The sequence below is a fragment of the Lepidochelys olivacea genome (assembly GCF_965140295.1).
Source record: "Lepidochelys olivacea isolate rLepOli2 genome assembly, chromosome: 2".
NCBI lineage: Eukaryota > Metazoa > Chordata > Testudines > Cheloniidae > Lepidochelys > Lepidochelys olivacea.
Window position 1 is genome coordinate 171279304 of NC_140412.1, and position 15510 is coordinate 171294813.

The 15510-nt window shown below is 44.0% G+C and overlaps 1 protein-coding gene across 1 annotated transcript in view; it reads right to left on the reverse strand.

The window, feature by feature from the left end:
- Positions 1–15510, reverse strand: part of ADCY1 (adenylate cyclase 1) — a 227861-nt gene that overhangs the window by 105967 nt on the left and 106384 nt on the right. The window lies entirely within an intron of this gene.

Here is a 15510-nt window from a genome sequence, read left to right on the forward strand (position 1 = left end):
ATTAATTATTTAGATTTACTCACCTGCTGGCCCAGGCCCTGTGGCAGCTGTAGAAATGCTATGGATCTACTCACAGGCAGTACCCAGCCCAAATAACATCAAATAATAATTTATTTAAGTTTATAAAAATGCCACCTAACTATATGCTCTAGATGTGCTTGCATGACTTAAAATACATCTTGAGGACAGCAATTTAAGATAACCCAGCACAAATCTCTCTCCTCTGAAACAATTCTCTACTCTTACAATTGCAACTCCTTCCCTCCCAATTAATGTAACAGATGCTAGAAACACAAACCTAACCAGTCCCCCATTCTTGCTTCCAGACAAGGTCACCAAATCGGATCCCTCACCCAAAAACCCAAAAAAGGGAAAATATAACCTTCTCAATTCCCAACCCAGCCCCTTATCAAAGGCACATAAACCACTCCGCTGCCACAAATCCTCCCAATACCTAATTTGATTCCATGCAATTGATAAAAATCATTTCTGACCCAAAAATCCTTTTCACCTCCCTAACCTAGGAAACCTAGCTCAACACAACACTGAGGGTATGTCTACACTACGAAATGAGGTCGAATTTATAGAAGTAGGTTTTTTAGAAATCGGTTTTATATATTCGAGTGTGTGTGTCCCCACAGAAAATGCTCTAAGTGCATTAAGTGCATTAACTCGGCAGAGCGCTTCCACAGTACCGAGGCTATAGTCGACTTCCGGAGCGTTGCACTGTGAGTAGCTATCCCACAGTTCCCGCAGTCTCCGCTGCCCATTGGAATTCTGGGTTGAGATCCCAATGCCTGATGGGGCTAAAACATTGTCGCGGGTGGTTCTGGGTACATATCGTCAGGCCCCCGTTCCCTCCCTCCCTCCCTCCGTGAAAGCAGCAGCAGACAATCATTTCGCGCCTTTTTTCTTGAGTTACCTGTGCAGACGTCATACCACGGCAAGCATGGAGCCCGCTCAGGTAACTGTCACCGTATGTCTTCTGGGTGCTGGCAGACATGGTACTGCATTGCTACACAGCAGCAGCAACCCATTGCCTTGTGGCAGCAGACAGTACAATAGGACTGGTAGCTGTCATTGTCATGTCCAAGGTGCTCTTAGCCTCATCAGCCAGGAGCGCCTGGGCAGACATGGGTGCAAGGACTACATTAGAAGTGACTTGACCAGGTCATTCTCTTTAGTCCTGCAGTCAGTCCTATTGAACCATCTTATGGTGAGCAGGCAGGTGATACGGATTGCTAGCAGTCCTATTGTAACATCTTCTGCCGAGCAGCCATGAGATGTGGATGGCTTGCAGTCCTTCTGCACCGTCTGCTGCTAGCCAAAGATGTAAAAGATAGATGGAGTGGATCAAAACAAGAAATAGAACAGATTTGTTTTGTACTCATTTGCTTCCCCCTCCCACCTCCCGCCCAGGGGACTCATTCCTCTAGGTAACACTGCAGTCACTCACAGAGAAGGTGCAGCGACGTAAATCTAGCCATGTATCAATCAGAGGCCAGACCAACCTGCTTGTTCCAATAAGGACAATTACTTCGGTGCACCATTTCTTATTGGAACCCTCCGTGAAGTCCTGCCTGAAATACTCCTTGATGTAAAGCCACCCCCTTTGTTGATTTTAATTCCCTGTAAGCCAACCCTGTAAGCCATGTCGTCAGTTGCCCCTCCCTCCGTCAGAGCAACGGCAGACAATCGTTCCGCACCTTTTTTCTGTGCGGACGCCATACCAAGGCAAGCATGGAGGCCGCTCAGCTCACTTTGGCAATTAGGAGCACATTAAACACCACATGCATTATCTAGCAGTATATGCAGCACCAGAACCTGGCAGAGCGATACTGGGCGAGGAGGCGACATCAGCACGGTCACGTGAGTGATCAGGACATGGACACAGATTTCTCTGAAAGCATGGGCCCTGCCAATGAATGCATCATGGTGCTAATGGGGCAGGTTCATGCGGTGGAATGCCGATTCTGGGGTCGGGAAACAAGCACAGACTGGTGGGACCGCATAGTGTTGCAGGTCTGGGACGATTCCCAGTGACTGCGAAACTTTCGAATGCGTAAGGGCACTTTCATGGAACTTTGTGACTTGCTTTCCCCTGCCCTGAAGCATATGAATACCAAGATGAGAGCAGCCCTCACAGTTGAGAAGCGAGTGGCGATAGCCCTGTGGAAGCTTGCAACGCCAGACAGCTAGCGGTCAGTTGGGAATCAATTTGGAGTGGGCAAATCTACTGTGGGGGCTGCTGTGATGCAAGTAGCCCACACAATCAAAGATCTGCTGATATCAAGGGTAGTGACCCTGGGAAATGTGCAGGTCATAGTGGATGGCTTTGCTGCAATGGGATTCCCTAACTGTGGTGGGGCTATAGACGGAACCCATATCCCTATCTTGGGACCGGAGCACCAAGCCGGCGAGTACATAAACCGCAAGGGGTACTTTTCAATAGTGCTGCAAGCTCTGGTGGATCACAAGGGACGTTTCACCAACATCAACGTGGGATGGCCGGGAAAGGTACATGACGCTCGCATCTTCAGGAACTCTGGTCTGTTTCAAAAGCTGCAGGAAGGGACTTTATTCCCAGACCAGAAAATAACTGTTGGGGATGTTGAAATGCCTATATGTACCCTTGGGGACCCAGCCTACCCCTTAATGCCATGGCTCATGAAGCCGTACACAGGCAGCCTGGACAGTAGTCAGGAGCTGTTCAACTATAGGCTGAGCAAGTGCAGAATGGTGGTAGAATGTGCATTTGGACGTTTAGAGGCGCGCTGGCGCAGTTTACTGACTCGCTTAGACCTCAGCGAAACCAATATTCCCACTGTTATTACTGCTTGCTGCGCGCTCCACAATATCTGTGAGAGTAAGGGGGGAGACGCTTATGGCGGGGTGGGAGGTTGAGGCAAATCGCCTGGCTGCTGGTTACGCGCAGCCAGACACCAGGGCGGTTAGAAGAGCACAGGAGGGCGCGGTATGCATCAGAGAAGCTTTGAAAACCAGTTCCATGACTGGCCAGGCTACGGTGTGAAAGTTCTGTTTGTTTCTCCTTGATGAAACCCCCCACCCCTTGGTTCACTCTACTTCCCTGTAAGCTAACCACCCTCTCCTCCTCCCTTCGATCACCGCTTGCAGAGGCAATAAAGTCATTGTTGCTTCACATTCATGCATTCTTTATTCATTCATCACACAAATAGGGGGATGACTACCAAGGTAGCCCAGGAGGGGTGGTGGAGGAGGGAAGGAAAATGCCACACAGCACTTTAAAAGTTTACAACTTTAAAACTTATTGAATGCCAGCCTTCTGTTTTTTGGGCAATCCTCTGTGGTGGAGTGGCTGGTTGCCCAGAGGCCTGCCCACCGCGTTCTTGGGCGTCTGGGTGTGGAGGCTATGGAACTTGGGGAGGAGGGCGGTTGGTTACACAGGGGCGGTAGTGGCAGTCTGTGCTCCAGCTGCCTTTGCTGCAGCTCAACCATACACTGGAGCATACTGATTTGATCCTCCAGCAGCCTCAGCATTGAATCCTGCCTCCTCTCATCACGCTGCCAGCACATTTGAGCTTCAGCCCTGTCTTCAGCCCGCCACTTACTCTCTTCAGCCAGCCACCTCCTCTCCTCCCGGTCATTTTGTGCTTTCCTGCACTCTGACATTATTTGCCTCCACGCATTCGTCTGTGCTCTGTCAGTGTGGGAGGACAGCATGAGCTCAGAGAACATTTCTTGGCAGGTGCGTTTTTTTTTTCTTTCTAATCTTCACTAGCCTCTGGGAAGGAGAAGATCCTGTGATCATTGAAACACATGCAGCTGGTGGAGAAAAAAAAAGGATGAAGCCCATGGTGGGTGGGCTGGCTCACCTGTCTCCTCATCCAGGTAGTTGCGGAAGCTCACCTTCCCGGCAGGGCTGACCCCCAGCGTCACCTCGGCCAGTGTCACCGGAAAATGGACCACAGCATCCACCAGCACCCTGCCACCAGAGGTGAGCGAGCTGTGAGCCCCACCCTACAGACATAGCTGCATCCTCCCACCCACTCCGTGGAGCGCCCCAGAGAGCCAATTGAACCCCCGATCCTCCCACCCCCTCCGTGCCAAGCTTTCATTACAAGGTCGCATTTTGCCTCCTCCAACCGCGTGACTACCCCCTCAACCCTCCCCTCTCCCCGGGGCTAACAGCAGGGAACATTTCTGTTCAGCCATAGACGAACAGCCCAACAGGAACGGGCACCTCTGAGTGTCCCCTGAAGAAAAGCACCCTATTTCAACCAGGTGACTGTCAAGGTTCCTCCTCCACTCTGAACTCTAGGGTACAGATGTGGGGACCTGCATGAAAAACCTCCTAAGCTTATCTTTACCAGCTTAGGTCAAAACTTCCCCAAGGTACAAAATATTACACCCGTTGTCCTTGGACTGGCCGCTACCACCACCAAACTAATACTGGTTACTGGGGAAGAGCTGTTTGGACGCGTCCTTCCCCCCAAAATACTTCCCAAAACCTTGCACCCCACTTCCTGGACAAGGTTTGGTAAAAAGCCTCACCAATTTGCCTAGGTGACTACAGACCCAGACCCTTGGATCTTAAGAACAATGAACAATCCTCCCAACACTTGCACCCCCCCTTTCCTGGGAAATGTTGGAATAAAAGCCTCACCAATTTGCATAGGTGACCACAGACCCAAACCCTTGGATCTGAGAACAATGAAAAAGCATTCAGTTTTTTACAAGAAGACTTTTAATAAAAAATAGAAGTAAATAGAAATAAAGAAATCCCCCCTGTAAAATCAGGATGGTATATATCTTACAGGGTAATTAGATTCAAAAACATAGAGAACCCCTCTAGGCAAAACCTTAAGTTACAGAAAAGATACACAGACAGAAATAGTTATTCTATTCAGCACAATTCTTTTCTCAGCCATTTAAAGAAATCATAATCTAACACATACCTAGCTAGATTACTTACTAAAAGTTCTAAAACTCCATTCCTGTTCTGTCCCTGGCAAGAGCAGCATACAGACAGACACAGACCCTTTGTTTCTCTCCCTCCTCCCAGCTCCTCATTGGTCATTTTGGTCAGGTGCCAGCGAGGTTACCTTTAGCTTCTTAACCCTTTACAGGTGAGAGGAGCTTTCCCCTGGCCAAGAGGGATTTCAAAGGGGTTTACCCTTCCCTTTATATTTATGACAGTGACCATGAATGATATCTCACTCTTTTGAGGATAACACAGAGAGATAAAGAACGGATGTTGTTTGAATGCCAGCAAACATACACTGCAATGCTTTGTTGTTCAATGATTCCCGAGTATGTGCTACTGGCCTGGAGTGGTAAAGTGTCCTACCATGGAGGACGCAATAAGGCTGCCCTCCCCAGAAACCTTTTGCAAAGGCTTTGGGAGTACATCCAGGAGAGCCGTGAATGCCAGGGCAAATTAATCCTTTCACATGCTTGCTTTTAAACCATGTATAGTATTTTAAAAGGTACACTCACCAGAGGTCCCTTCTCCGCCTACTGGGTCCAGGAAGCAGCCTTGGGTGGGTTCGGGGGGTACTGGCTCCAGGTCCAGAGTGAGAAACAGTTCCTGGCTGTCGGGAAAACTGGTTTCTCCGCTTGCTTGCTGTGAGCTATCTACAACCTCATCATCATCATCATCTTCTTCATCCCCAAAACCTGCTTCTGTGTTGCCTCCATCTCCATTGAAGGAGTCAAACAACACGGCTGGGGTAGTGGTGGCTGAATCCCATAAAATGGAATGCAGCTCATCATAGAAGCGGCATGTTTGGGGCCCTGACCCGAAGCGGCCGTTCGCCTCTCTGGTTTTCTGGTAGGGTTGCCTCAGCTCCTTAAGTTTCACATGGCACTGCTTCGGGTCCGTTATGGCCTCTGTCCTTCATGCCCTGGGAGATTTTGACAAAGATTCCTCTCCCCATACAGCGATCAGATCCCGTACCTCCCGTTCAGTCTATGCTGGAGCTCTTTTGCAATTCTGGGACTCCATCATGGTCACCTCTGCCGATGAGCTCTGCATTGTCACCTGCAGCTTGCCATGCTGGCCAAACAGGAAATGAGATTCAAAAGTTCGCGGTTCTTTTCCTGTCTACCTGGCCAGTGCATCTGAGTTGAGAGTGCTGTCCAGAGCGGTCACAATGGAGCACTCTGGGATAGCTCCCGGAGGCCAATACCGTCAAATTGTGTCCACAGTACCCCAAATTCGACCCAGCAAGGCCGATTTAAGCGCTGATCCACTTGTCAGGGGTGGAGTAAGGAAATCGATTTTAAGAGCCCTTTAAGTTGAAAAAAAGGGCTTCATCGTGTGGACAGGTGCAGGTTTACATCGATTTAACGCTCCTAAATTCGACCTAAAGTCCTAGTGTAGACCAGGGCTGAGCCTTCTAAATTTCAACAGTTCCAAACCTTAATACAGGTTTACAAGCATGTGTGTGCTGTCATGCATATCCTTAGAGCAACTCCTCTTTACTTCCTAGAACATGTTTTCTTAGAGCATTGTTTAAGCATACTACACTATGGAATTTGATAATTTACATCATAGTAAAGACTTTTAAAATATAAAATATGTACACTTAGATTAATCTCTAGTGCCTTCTGTCTACAGTATTCTAACCATGAGATGCCATGGAGATGGCACAGTGAAAGACTTAAATAGAATAGAAATAAATATGGTAGTGCCAGTAAGTGCTCTTCAGATTTACCCACAAAGCTCTGCCAATGTACTTCATTTTGGACCTATAACATCCTTGCTTGACAGACCTGGATCTGTCTTTCATGAAATCAGTCAGCCAATGCCAAATCATCATACTAAATTCCCTGAAGTTTTTGAAATACACTCAGGATGTGCATTAAAGATTTCAAGAAATTGACTGAAACACACACTGGAATTCAGCTACCCAAGGGTAAAAAGCAGGGACTGTTACAATCCACTGTACCGCCTAGTTATCAGACTTCAATTATATTCAATGAGACATCACTGGTATTTTCTTTCATGAATTATTTTACTATTCTATTAGAAATTCTATTTGGTTTCTCTGTCACGCCAGAAGTTCCCAGGATCTACATAAGCATGTGATGAGTTTTTCTGTTTATGCCTGATGTATTGCTCTCTGTGTTTTCCTATTCTGATGCAGCCAAATTTTCAGCAGTGGTCACTGATTTTGGCTGCTCAACATGAGACAGCCAAATGTCTCATGAGATGCCTCACGCTGGGCACCCAAAACTAGTGGCTACTATTTTAGAAAATGTTCGCTTTAGAAATTTATGGTTGGTTGTTTTTCAAATCTGGAAACTTCTTTAAATCTTTCAAAACATAAGACAGTAAAACACAAATATTTGCTCATCAAGAAATTTTCAAATCAGCACTCGGGGCAAACACATACGCAATACAGAATGCCTAATGTTTTAATGGAAAGAATGTAGATGCTCAAATACTTAAAAGTTAAATATAGTAGGTGACCTACAGTTACTGTTAAGAACAGGTATGTTGTAGGCAATCACATCTAGAACTCTTAATTATTTAACCATGGCCTACAGTAAAGGTGCTCATTTATTTGCGGTGTGTTTAAGAGAGGGTTATTTTACAGAATCGACACGAGTTATACAACAAATACATTCAGTTAAAAGGAACATTTATTTGGCATATATGTTGATCCTCATATTTCACCATTTGGTCCATAGGGTTTTCAGTTATTACCAACAGGCCAAATTGGGGATGTATAAAGTGACCCATAACACATACTTGCAAACACTTTCATTTCATACATCACTAGTTTATGCATAACTAACTATGTAAAATATATAAATAGTCGTATGTTAAGAGAGTTCTGAAGTGTATGTTGTAGGTCACAGTTACATTTGTTTGTGAAATCTGAAAGCTGAAGTTCTATATATCAATACTGTTAATTGAATGTAGACATTTTTTAAAGTTAACAAAATCTTTTATATGTTATCTTACCTTATGGTCATTTCGATTTAAGGTTTAGGGGGTTTGGTTGTTTTTAATAACTGCAAGTTCTTGAACATTTTAATTGTAATGTTCCGATTATACACAATTGAGTATTAATCACAAATCTTTATTACAAATTTATAATGTTCAAAAATGGCTGTTCTGAGTAAAAAGGCAGTGAAAATGTCAAGTCAAAATTGGATCCAAAACTAACTCTGCCCTCTTGTGCATATGCCCAACAATACAGTCTAATTATATGATTTCAAATAACTGCAGGATACCTGCCTCATTCCATGTATAGCTTGGACAACACACAGTGAATAAGACAGAGGTCCTGTGGATCTGTGCCTTATGTTGGATTACATTATATTTTTCCATTACCACAGCGAAAACCTATAGCAAGCTATAGATTTATTCTGTAAATCATATTATTCATTCTATAAATCATATTATTTATTATTTAGGCATGGATTTATTCTGAATAAGTGATAGCAAAACTGAGTCCTCAGCACAGAGGATAGACAGGATGCAGTGAATGAAGTAGGGGTCTTCCAAATCCCAGGCCTCTGCTGTATTGCAGCCTCGCTCATTCCATGGTTTGTTGTTGTGCAAAGAGTAGGGTGCATTTAGGCCCAATATTCAACTTAGGCAAAAAAAAAAAAAAAGTATTTAACACACACAAAAGCGGAATGAAGACTCATTTTCCAGTTCAAAAATATTTAATACCATAAAGTTAGTAATGATCAGCAAGATGTTTCACTGGTTCCATGTACTCCTCATCCGTCAGTATTGATCCATTATCTTTAGTATTATATTTAGGTTGTAAGCTCCTGGGGGCACAGATCATGTTTTTGTTACATGTTTGTAAATGACTTGGTGCAGTGGGGTCCTGGTCCATGACGTGGGGTCCTGGTCCTTGACTGGGGCTCATATGCACTACAGTAATACAACTAATAAATAATAAAACAATTCCATTTTGTGTGATAAACACACTGCTTTTCATGATGTCCTTCCCAATTTGTTGGAATGGAAAGATCATCGAAAGGAGGAGGAAAAATGCATCCCTACTGTAAGAACATGAGAGGATTATATGCTTTGTGTAGCTACAGGATTTATACAGTTGTTAAACAGAGTAATTACAAGAAAATAATACACTAGAGCACGGGTGGGCAAACTTTTTGGCCCGAGGGCCACATCGGGGTGCGAAACGGTATGCAGGGCCGGGTAGGGAAGGCTGTGCCTCCGCAAACAGCCTGGTCCCCACCCCCTGACTGCCCCCCTCAGAACCCCCAACCCATCCAACCTCCCTGCTCCTTGTCCCTGACCGGCCCCTCCCAGGACCCCCCGCCCCTAACCGCCCCCCGGGACCCCATCCCCTATCCAACCCACCCTGCTCCCTGTCCCCTGATTGGCCCGACCCCTATCCACACCCCCGCCCCGACAGGCCCCCTGACCCATCCAACCCCCCACCCCACTCCTTGTCCCCTGACCGCCCCCTCCCAGGACCCCCATCCCTAGCTCCCCCCTAGGACCCCACCCCCTATCTAACCCCCCCACTCCCTGTTCCCCCCTCCTGGGACCCCCCCTGCTCCCTGTCTCCTGATTGCCCCCCCCAAACCTCCATCCCCCGGGACCTTCTGTTCCTTATTCAACCCCCCCACCCCCCGCCCCCTTACCATGCCGCTCAGAGTGGCAGGACAGGCTTATTGGAAAGCCTGGGAGGTGGGCGGGCGCAAGCCACGCTGCCCGTGAGGCTGCAGAGGAACAGCAGGGGAGGGGCTGGGGGCTAGCTTCCCCGGCGGGGAGCTCAGGGGTTGGGCAGGACGGTCCCATGGGCCGGATGTGGCCGGCGGGCCATAGTTTGCCCACCTCTGCACGAGAGCTGCTATGTTGTGACATTCTAATTATCTGCAGTGCAACTAATATGTGAATTGTCCAAGTCCCTACCTGGTCCTCAACAGGGCACAGCGACCCTGAATTAGCATCCAAATGAACTCCCTGCCCGAGGTTTGGCTTTGTTGTTCACTCAAAAAGAACGCCTAAGCCATCCCTCGAGGATCTTTTCTGCCTTAGCTCCCTCCTGCTGCCCTTATAGCCTGGATAGCATTAATGAGCTGCACCTGCCACAATGAGTCAGCAGACCTTCAGCAGCTTTCTGCTGGGTTCCAACACCTGCTAAAAGCGTGCCTCAAAATCCTGCTGCATAGCATAGCAGATCTAGGCTGCTTCCCTACAGCGAATGCCATTAGAAGGGTTCACCACCGTATCCCACTCTTTACATAACATCCTCGGTTTTGGAAGGAAAATACTGCAAATACCATAGCAAATTTAAATACTACAGATGACGAATGTTCACTTTTTCACCGTGTTCATGCAATACCTTATTCATATGAAAAGTCCTGTTGACTTCACTGGAACTACTCAGTAAGTGCTCAGCAATGGGAGTAAGGATTGCTAACTGAGCCTTTAGGTCGCCTTCAGTCAACATACAATAAGAAGGATTTTCTAGTATAACATACTGTCACAGGAAGGAATCTATAACAGTTTGATAAATAAAACTGTTTCTGCGGGTACACCTACATTTGAGCTGGGAGGTGTGATCCATAACTTGCATAGATGACCCTGTGCTCGTTCTAAAAATAGAAGCGTAACCAGGATAGCGCAGGTAGCAGGTTGCTCTAGCCACCAAAGTACGTACCCAGGGGCTCTGGGTGGCTACATACTCCAGGAGCTAGCCTGAGCTGCCACCCGTGCTGCCCAGGTTATGCTGCTATTTTTAGCATGTTAGCTCAAGCACAGCTGGCGTGAGTATGTCTGTGTGAGCTGGGAATCACTCCTCCCAGCTCCAGTATAGACACATTCTAAGTCACTAAGATCTACAGTAGGCTGTTTCAGAGTAGCAGCCGTGTTAGTCTGTATTCGCAAAAAGAAAAGGAGGACTTGTGGCACCTTAGAGACTAACCAATTTATTAGAGCATAAGCTATGAACTTGGGGTTGTCGGAGAAAATGTATTCTTTATGTTTTTAGAAATTTCCTTAAAATCAATTCACAACGAACCATCTGCCTCAGAAGCATCACAGAGCACAAGCTTTGAAACCTCGCTACAGGGTAAATTAAGGGAATTTTTAAAGTCATCTTGACATTTCATAAACATCTGATTTTTAATGAGACAGGTATTTCTGGTCTGATCTTCCTTGGGAATGAAGATGCCACTATTAATCTAGGAAATTTACTGTTTGTTAAGAATAGTAGCCTCTATTTAGGCCTTGAATGTCCAACATGGTGGCAAGCATTTACAGGAATAATCCTAGAGATTTTCAGTGGGACTACTTTCACAAGTAAATGTCAAAAGAACTGAACCCATAGGGCCTGACCCAAAGCCTGCTGAAGACAGTGAATGGGCTTTGGATCAGGTGCTCAGTTTGTAAGAGATCAATATTTTCAATTTCATTGTCTATTGTTGCCTGCATTTAGTTTATTACTTGTCCCTTATTAACATTAGGCTAAACTAAACTACCATAGTAGAAACTAGAAAATTCAGAGTATTCTGAATGCTCATTATCCATTTATAGCTTGAGGAATCTGATTCACAGAGCAGAGTGAGTACTTGTCTGTTACATTCTAAACTGGCCACTTTTCTGTAAGTTGCATATATTAAAATATCTTTATTAGCACCTGATTATGAGTGGGAAAAGCTAATTGCAAGTAGAGGAACAGGCAGGCCCCATATACACTGTGCAGATGAGCAGATTATGTTATTTTTATTAGTCTTAAAAGCAGTACCTAGCCACTCCAATCATGATTGGAGTCCCATTGTGTTAGGCACTGTACATATATATAGTAAGAGATGGTTTCTGCCCTGAAGAGTGCATGATCTAAATAGATAAAGCAGACAAAAAGTGGTAGAAAGCATTATTATCCCCATTTCACAGAAAACTAAGGCAAAGACCAATCTTCTGCCCTGATCCACCCTCTTTGTACTACTCTAAACCTGCTTTTCAAAACCATCCCTCCTCCAATGCCTTTTCCACATCTTTCTTGATGCCGTGATCATGTCAGACACACAAATGTAACCACACCTTTCTTTTCTGCTTTCATCCATTTATTCTACGAAGAACTTTTTTCAGGTAACGCAGGGCATTTGCAACTGTTCCTATTGTTATATCGAACAGCCCCATTAAAAACAAAACACAAGCAAGCAAACAGTTCTGTTGCTTTCTTGATAACTGACACAATTGTTGTCTCTCTGAAGTCGAGGTCCATCCATTAGATAACTACTAATTATTACACACAACATATAGGAAGAGGAAACAGAGCTACCTAGAAGAGTACAGATTTCATTTGCACAATATTGACTCCCATCAGATTATGAAAAGTACATTTGACTTCTTCCCTGGAAAGCTTCCAAAGATCAATGTTTTCTGTTTTTAATCACGATTTTTTATGTATCTCGGTCCACATCCTAGACATAATGAAAGTTTGCCTTGGAAAGATTTCTTCCCTCCCGCCACCCGCACATATAAATAAATACACACACAGAAGCCTACCATAACATAATATTTTCTTGTGCAATTATTTGGCTTCTAAGTCTGTGGTCAATCTTAGGCTCATTGATCCTTCTCTTTTGATAGGAAACAAGAGCTCAGACCCAGAGTTTTCATGCTGTTTATGGCTTTACAGTAACTTCTCATGATATAGGTAAAAAATGTAAAGCAGTTCTTAACATACTGGTTTTTTTAATTGTAAATAATATAAAAAGATACTATGCTATAAACAGCCATGTACTTCAGTTATAAGAAAGCAAGCAAGAATAGTGTATCACTGCTGTGGCTGTGATTATGATGGGAAAAAACAATGGCTATAAGTAACTAGCTGAGAAGCCATTTAACCATTTAAATTCAGAATGATACAGCTAGAGTGATATAGACAGAAAATAAGCTGTCTTCAAAGAAAAAAAAATCTGTAAAAATATGAATATGATAGGAGAAGAAATGCAGCACTGATAAGGACTAAAGAACACTTTAAATCATAATCAATACTAACATTCTAAGGTAATTTATTTAGCACCAACAGTTAGCACAGCACTGCATGAACAAGAGCCTGATTCTGCTCTTTCTTATACTGGAGTATCTCCATTTATGTGACTGAAGTTAAAAGCAGGGTGATCGGCGTATCAACCTCACAATCTCCATCTCATTACTGGTGGCACTTCACATATAGTAGTCATAACAACAGCTCCTTCCCAAGGAGTTTACCTTGATTTTTCCCCACTAGGTAAGAGCTTGTGACTTTGTCTTCCTGTCTAGTCTAACCTTCTCTGTGGAGTTTTCCTATGAGAGAAGGGGAGTCAAGATTCCTGGGTATTATAACTAGCCCTACACTTGGCTAGGTGAAGGCACTTAATCTTTCTGCCTCAGGCTATTCATCAGTAAAACGGTTAAAACAAGACTTTATTTATCCTTGTTACTCACAGAAGTGTTAAGAGCCTTAATTATTTTATGTTCGTGGCTGAGCGTTTGTGACATCCTTGAATGCAATGTGCTGGATACTATAAGTGTAAATTACTATTTAGTTGATATGATAATTAATGACAGATTTATTGCATTGTAAGACCAAGTGAAAATTCCTTTGAATAAACTTTTAAAATTTCTTTTCTAAAATTTATTAATTTTATTTTCATTTTGGAATCATCACTTGTAAAATAATTCACTACAAAATTACTGAAATTGCAAAAATGCTTGTAAGTTTCTGGGAGGGCAGGATTTACTGATATCCCTACAGTCGCAATTTAAGAATGTAATGGTGTCAGACTTAAGGAAGAAGGTAGTTTGTTCTTTGACAGGGCGAAAGGTTTAAAAGTGATCCATTGAGGTTTATGGAGCAGCATCAAGTTAAAAGCAAATGTAGTTTAAAGTTTTAATCTAGCCCCCACTACACACACGAGGTTTCCATTGATGTTAAGGGGAGTTTAATGCTTTGAACTGCTGAGCGAGAATAAACCCCTACAGTATTAAGAAGGAAGCTTGAAGTGACTTACAGCTGGAGAGATTCATCTGTGAACAGATGAGAATACAGGGAGACAAAACTCACTGAGAAACATGCTGGAAAAACATTTTGGAATAAGCTAAGAGGCACATGGTTAACATTTCCAGCTTGCTCCACGACGGTGGCCAAATCCAGACCAGAGTGGGTCAAGGACACCCAAGAACTCAAGATATGTGACATGTACTGTCCTCACTTCACTTTCTCAATAACCTTCCTTGAAAACATTAGGGTAAAGAGTGGTAGCCTGCACCACATTTTAATAACTCACTGTTCAGTGAATAGGATGCATCCCTCGCTAGTGAATGCGAAGGATAGTCTGATAGAGGCTCACATTTCTTAAGCACTGGAGGTCCCAAATTCAATCCCCGGTGATGAACAGTTATGACAATCATACACTTTCACTAAGGAAAACATTAACAGGTCTCAATAATTAGCCCCAAGCTTTCTCGTTCATCTTCACATGCCAAGAAGTGCAGGTCCACCTCCCAGCTAACTGGCTATAATTACCTCAACATTGAAGATATCACTGAACAAAATTGTACAAAATCCACCAAGATGGTACTGCATTGAAAATATCCTGGTGACACTGATTCCAAGTGTCACCCACTCAGCTCGGGTAGATTGTTGCAGCAAAGTAGACTGAAAGCTTGTAGATAGAGAAACTCAGCTCTTCAAAAAAGATAAAAAGGGTGCACTACAGAGCCCAACATGACTGGTTCTGCTGGACAAGGACTTGCTGATGGTATGTCTGAGGAAGAGAATGTCTCCTGAGACTCTGCCACAGTGACAGCATAGGAATGTCATACAATCTATCTGGCTTAGAAGGTGTTTTCTTCAATCAGTTCTCCAAGCTCCCATCATTATTACTTCATCATTTGTCGGCCATCTGTAAACTATTATGAGTTGAAAGATGATGGGGAGGGTGGCATGTTAGTGCTAGCCATGACAAATAAAGGGAGGGGGCAAGATTTTTAAAAAATAGGGATCTAAAGTTAGGTTCCTAAATCCATTCTTGTACCTAAAGAAATGACTTGATTTTCAAAAGTAGGTAGTTCTTATTTAAGGGAGGAATTTTCAAAATGTGTATGAAGTGATTTAAGAGCCCAAGTCCCATTTACTTTGAATGGGACTTGTGCTCCTAAATTGCTTAGGACCTTTGAAAATCTCTTCCTAAGTGCCTAGCTACAGGCACCTATTTTTTGAAACTCTCAGCTTGGGTTTTGCGAAATCCAAGATTAATATAAATGCAGGATTACCAACCCTAAGCATTCAAAAATCATGAGCCAGGACCCAAAAAATAATGAGACTGGCTTAAATCTTACCTGCCTTTTGATTTCTGAGCCTGTAGGAAGCACTTGGGTCATATTTTCAAGCTTTTCTCTGAAACTTTGAGAAACTCATTTAAAAATAAAAAGGAAAAGCTGAGGTTCTCATGTAATTACAGGATTCCAGGAACTGAGGCTTTAAGAAAACCAAAATCTACCATGAGACCTGCACTAAAATCATGACAGTTGGTAAT